This window comes from Pantherophis guttatus, chromosome 1 (assembly GCF_059756535.1).
Source record: "Pantherophis guttatus breed Tessera chromosome 1, ASM5975653v1, whole genome shotgun sequence".
Classification (NCBI taxonomy): domain Eukaryota; kingdom Metazoa; phylum Chordata; class Lepidosauria; order Squamata; family Colubridae; genus Pantherophis; species Pantherophis guttatus.
The window spans coordinates 193,027,919-193,034,059 of NC_142063.1; positions in this window are offsets into that span (position 1 = coordinate 193,027,919).

Below are 6,141 nucleotides of genomic sequence, written 5' to 3' on the forward strand. Positions count from 1 at the left end.
TGAACATTTGTCATTATTGGAAAAAGAATATGCATTCCATTGTGTAACATTACAGGTAGTCCTTACTTTAGAATCACAATTAAACCTGAAATTTCCATTGGTAGGTGAGTTGTTAAGTGAGTTTGCACAATTTTATGATTTTTTTTGCCACAGTTATTAAATGAATCTAGATTCCCCATTAACTTTGCTTGTCAAAACGTTTCAAAAGGTGATCATATGATCCCGGAACACTGCAACCATCATAAATACATGCCAGGTTCCAAACTTCATAGAACCTGATAGTATATTCTGACATTTTCATAATCAGAGTTATGATAATGGATATTTATCTAGCCACCTCTGGGTGTTGCTAAGAGCCACTGTGGGGTGCAATACAAATAACCCATCTCTTCACAGGGTATTTCAAAAGGGGCAGAGTCAGCATTATAAGGACAAAAACAGGCCCAGGAAAGAGGTTAAATTCTTTTCATGTCAAGGCTTTCATCACTACAGAACCTCAGATTTATCTTTTCTATAGAAGGTTACTTGTAAGGAATACTGCTGCTTTAGTCAAGCCAGCTATATGTAGGTATTGACTATAAGAGGCTCCAGACTATAAGATGCACATTAGCTTTAGAGGAGGAAAAAAAAAATCTGCCTCTGCCTTCCAGCATCCATCCGGTATTCATCTGGCTAGCGTCCTTGAGCAAACAGCCTGGTCAGCTTCAGCATGTGGCTCATCAGGGCTTCACTCCGTTGCGGCAACACTAGTCAACAGCTGAGCTGCTGCCGCTGGAGGGGATCACTGGAGCCCCACTGGAGGGGACCACTGGAGCCTTTGCCGCCAAGCAGCTGGTTGATTATTGGATTTGCCTCCTGGAATACTGCCAATCAGTTGTTCTAGGCGGCAGGGATCGCTGCCACCCGTTCACCACAGCCTGTTAACCATGACAAGTTAACTGCTTGCTGCAGCCCGTTCACCACCAATTGCCAGCGAATGGGCAGCGGCGGCAATTGCTGCCGCCTAGAACATCTGATTGGCGCCACACCAACCCCCTCCCCCCACAATATTAGCTCTATAAGATGCACAGACATTTCCACCCACTTTTGGGGGAGGAAGTGCGCCTTATAGTCCAAAAAATATGCTAAATAGCAGAAGAGTCAGTAATCTGTCTTTGGGACTGTAAGACAAGGAGCGTTCTTAACCAAAAGTTGCATTTTCTGACACTTGCAAGCCACTTGACAATCTGTTAATTGAAACTCGGAATTAAATGCAGCTAAATCTTACCCTGGAATGGTGGTCTAAATGCAACATATGGAGGACTAGACATAATGAGGTTCTGTCCACCAAATAAATTTGGCCAGCAGTGAGTTCTGTAACCACAAAAAGGAGGTCTGCATGCTTTCTACACAATCTATGCAATATTCATACAACTGAATTGTGATTAATATTCATATAGCTCAGTTGTTGCAGAACCTGGCTGTGTCAATTCATCTGACATTGAGCAAAATCTTTTTGGATATGAGATTTTATCATTATTGGTAGGCACAAAAGGAACAAGCTGGAAATATATACATTTTTCCTAGCATTATTGTGGGAAATAATGTTACATACCATAATAACAAAGACACAACCAAATATAAAGGGAAGCATTCTTTTATTAAAAGAGGGATAATGGAATCTTTCCTGCAATAACAGATAAAAATACATTAAGTGGGTTTTTATTAGTATTTGCACGCCACAATATATTGATTGTCATGTTAAAATGTTATTACTATAAGAATATGTCTCTTATTGTTATTGTAATAAATAGGAAAGAATCTTCAAAAAGTTCCTTAAGATGTATAATAATATATTTTCTTCAGCTATGTTTCTTGTAAGCGAGATAGAAAATAGCTTTCAGTAACAAAATGGGGAAATACTTTTGAGGAAATGGGAGTCTATGAATGGAAGGTCCCTAAAAATTTCCATTAACAGGGGTCCCTTTAACCATTTCCTAAACTGCAAATGAGCATATCTTAGCTTGAAAAAAAGAAAATAGAGTTTAACAGGCAAAAGAATTTATGCTTTTTGCACATTGGCTCTAGTAGCCTGTAAGACAAGTGAATCAAAATAGGACACAGCTACATTCAGGATACATCTGAATATTAAATCTCAAGGCATAGAATGGGCGTGGCCAGCTCAACGTCACTCATGTCAGTGGTGCCTGTGGTGACTCAAGTGCTCTGCCAACAAAAATGGGTTCCCGAGTTTCGTTTTCACTGGCAGAGGCACTGCGGGCCGATCTTTTGTTGTTTCCAGGGTGGCCCTGTGGGCCAGATCTAAGCACCCAGTGGGCTGGATCCAGCCCCTGAGCCTTGAGTTTGACACCCCTGCTATAAACAATGATTCAAGGAAAGAACCAACTTGGAACTAAGGAGAAATTTCCTGACAAGTTACAACAATTAACCTGTAGAATGACTTGCCTCCATAAGTTGTGGGTGCTCCAACAGTGGAAGTTTTAAGAAGAGATTGGACAATGATTTGTCTGAAATGGTATAGGGTTTCCTGCCCGAGTAGGAGGTTGGACTTGAAGACCTTCAAAGTCCTTCCCAACTTTGTTAAACTACTAATGAGGAAACAGCCAGTTTATTATTACTGAACAACTTGGAGTATGTATTCCACCTTGTGGCTGGACAGAGAAAGTACAATTCTACTACTGCCTTTCCTGAGGGCAAATACAGAATATGCAAATTGAGAGTCCATGAACACTGGCATCCATTTCCTAATCCTGCTCTTCCCATGTTTTATTCTGTGTGGTTTAGAAACTGGATGGAGAAAAAAATGGCAGGATGGCTAATAAAGATTGAAGCAAGATCTTGACAAATTAAATATTAAATACCCCTCTTAACGTTAAATAAGAGATGCATGTTTGGGAATCCCTATCTGACAGAGTAATGTGTAGTCTTATAATTTAGAATCAAGTATTAATAGCAATAATCAGCAACCAGTGCATATTACTGCTAATTTAACAGTTCTGTTTACATTCCTGGCTTAACCACCATTTTTCACTCCCCAGAATCTCTAAACCACTTCAGAATTTAAACTACTAATGCTTGACACATCAGAAAAACTGATCAGGATTCTTTCTGGGAGATCAAATGGACAGTACAAAATTCAACATTAAGCATCCACCTCAGTTCCTGTCCTAATTTCATCCTGCATTTTTCCATGGTGAATTGAAGAGAAACATGTTTTTGGGAAAGTGAACAGCAAAGCTACCCTCTGATTCTGGAAGGCCAGCATTAGTATAATGACTTAAAAGATACACAGAAGACGGACAAGAATTGGGTGACTAGGAGTTCCCACCAATGGGAAATAATTTGTTCTTAATTGACAATTGTTTTGCTTCAAATTGTGTTTGCAGGGATTCTTATTGCGTTGAAGGACCAGATGCTGCCACTCAGTGGCAATGGAAGCATTTAGATCATTATATAGCAAATCCACGAATTGCACAAGTGTTACATGTGAAGGGATAATAAATATATTTATAATGTTATGAGAGAAAACTCCAGATATTTGGATTATGTGGGCTGTACCTGATAAATATATGAGTACTGGCTGCACCCAGGATGCAATATGATTGCAGGAACAGAGAAACAAAGTGATTGAGTTTTCAGTTTTAAAAATATAATATTTTGGTGCTATCTATGGTAGATCTGTCTTCACCCTTAAGAGAAAAACACTGGTTCATTGGCAGGCAAAAAAGAAAAGAAAAGAAAAGAAATACAGTGAAAATAGACACTTTTTATATAAACACAGCTTGATATTATGTTAAATAAGGTTTAAATTTTAAAAAATTGAAACGAACTGGTCTGGAGAGTTTGTGTATTTTGTTTCATACTGCAAACACAGTAACAGCTGACTACGCTAAACATGACTAACTGTTCCGAAAAAGTGGGAATGTTTGAAAATGAATGTAGTAATGTACTTCTCCAACTATTGTGCAGAATTTCCTATTTCCTTCTGCAGTTTTCAGCACCTATTGAAATCTGCAGCCAAATGAGTTTCTGGGAGACTAACAAAATCTAAAGTGCTATTTCTGGACAATTTTCAGCAATAAACAAAAAATAATACACAATAATGGTGTTCTGATATTTTACAAGTTTATTAAATATTTCTTTAATAAACTCTCCCAAGGACCACCAACAGAGGAATGGCACTTAGTAAAACAAAACCATACAGGGGAAAAACCTGCAAGAAGAGTTTGTTTGTTTGTTTGTTTGTTTGTTTATTTGTTTACTTACTTACTTACTTACTTACTTACTTATTAAATTTATATGCCACCCCTCTCCGGAGACTCAGGGCGGCTCACAATACATTTGAAAAAAAACCATTCTAGAAACATTTAAAAGATTAAAAAACATTCAAAACCTAAGAACACATTCATACCATTTGTGGCCAGATCTCGCCAGATCGCAAAGCAAGATCAACGGCCCCAGGCCTGCCGGAAAAGCCAGGTTTTCACAGCTTTTCGGAAGGCCAGTAGGGTGGGGATGGTCCGGACCTCAGGAGGTAATTGGTTCCAGAGAGCTGGGGCAGCCACAGAGAAGGCCCTCCTGCGTGGGTCCGCCAGCCGGCATTGTTTAGCTGACGGGACCGGAGGAAACCAACTCTGTGGGATCTTACCGGTCGCTGGGAGCTATGCGGTAGAAGGCAGTCTCGAAGATAACCTGGCTCTGAGCCATGTAGGGCTTTAAAGGTGATAACCAACACCTTGAATTGTGCCCGGAGACCAATAGGGAGTCAGTGCAGCTCGTGGAGAATTGGTGTAATGTGGGTGTATCTAGGTGCACCCACAGCAACTTGCGCGGCTGTGTTCTGGACCAGCTGCAGTCTCTGAACACTTTTCAAGGATAGCCCCATGTAGAGCGCGTTGCAATAGTCTAACCGTGTGGTGACAAGGGCATGAGTGACTGTGAGGAGTGCCTCCTGATCCAAGTAGGGTCGCAATTGGTGCACCAGGCGAACCTGTGCAAAGGTCCCCCTAGCCACAGCTGTCAGATGTTGCTCTAATCTTAGCTGTGAATCTAGGAGGACACCCAAATTGTGAGCCCGCTCTGAGGGGGACAATTTCTCCCCCCACAGAACCAAATGAGTTGAAAAGGTCCTCCAAACACAGCAGCACAAAATGTGAAACATGCCAAGTTGGATCTAAAAAAGTACGACAAAAGGGCAGTACAGATCTTTTCCTATAAAGCCCATTGGAAAGATAGGGAGACTTGTACAAAAGGCCTTATTCATTTGGTACCCACCATTGTTGGAGCCAAGATCGCTGGATTAAAGAATTGTGAGGGGTTTTTGGTACTCTAAAAGAATCTCTTAAGAGCACACCCACCAACACTGGAATATAAAGCCACTAGATAGAATATAAACTGACAGCAAACCCTACTCCTTACTAGCATTTATTACTTTACCAAGTTTGGGTAATGAAATGTCTGCAAGAAAACAAGCAAGCTCAGCGTCTATGGGATTCTCAGTCATCCAGCTCATGGTTGTCCCAAAGGTGCTTTTTCAAGAGGCAACTGGACTTTCTGGTTTTTCTTTGAAGACGTTTTGCTTCTCCAACTCTGACTGGATGGTGGGGAATGGATTTATACTCCTTGCAGACAGCTGGTCATTTGCATTCTTTTAGAGTCATTGAGGTCACCTGGAGTGGTGCAAATTGGTGTGGCGCCTTCTTGGAACTATTTGTTTATTTATTGGTTCAATTTATATGCCGCCCTTCTCCGGAGACTCAGGGCGGCTTACAATGCGTTAAGCAATAGCCTTCATACTTTTGTATATACCTGCTTAATAGGGCTTTCGCCCCCCCACCCAAGCGGTGTTCTTTTTTATACAAAGTCAGCTTATTGTCCCCACAAACCGGGTCCTCATTTTACTTACCTCGAAAGGATGGAAGGCTGAGTCAACCTTGAGCCTGGTGAGATTTGAACTTGCAGTAATTGCAGGCAGCTGGTGTTACTTAACAGCACTTTAGTCTGCTGCGCCACCATGTTGAAAGGATTGCATTGTAGATTGGAGATAGATGATGTTGTATCCCTCCCCCTCTATGTCAATTTTGACATAGATGGCTTCTTTGACCCCTCTTTATTTTCTGTCCAAAATAAAGCTTTTCGGAT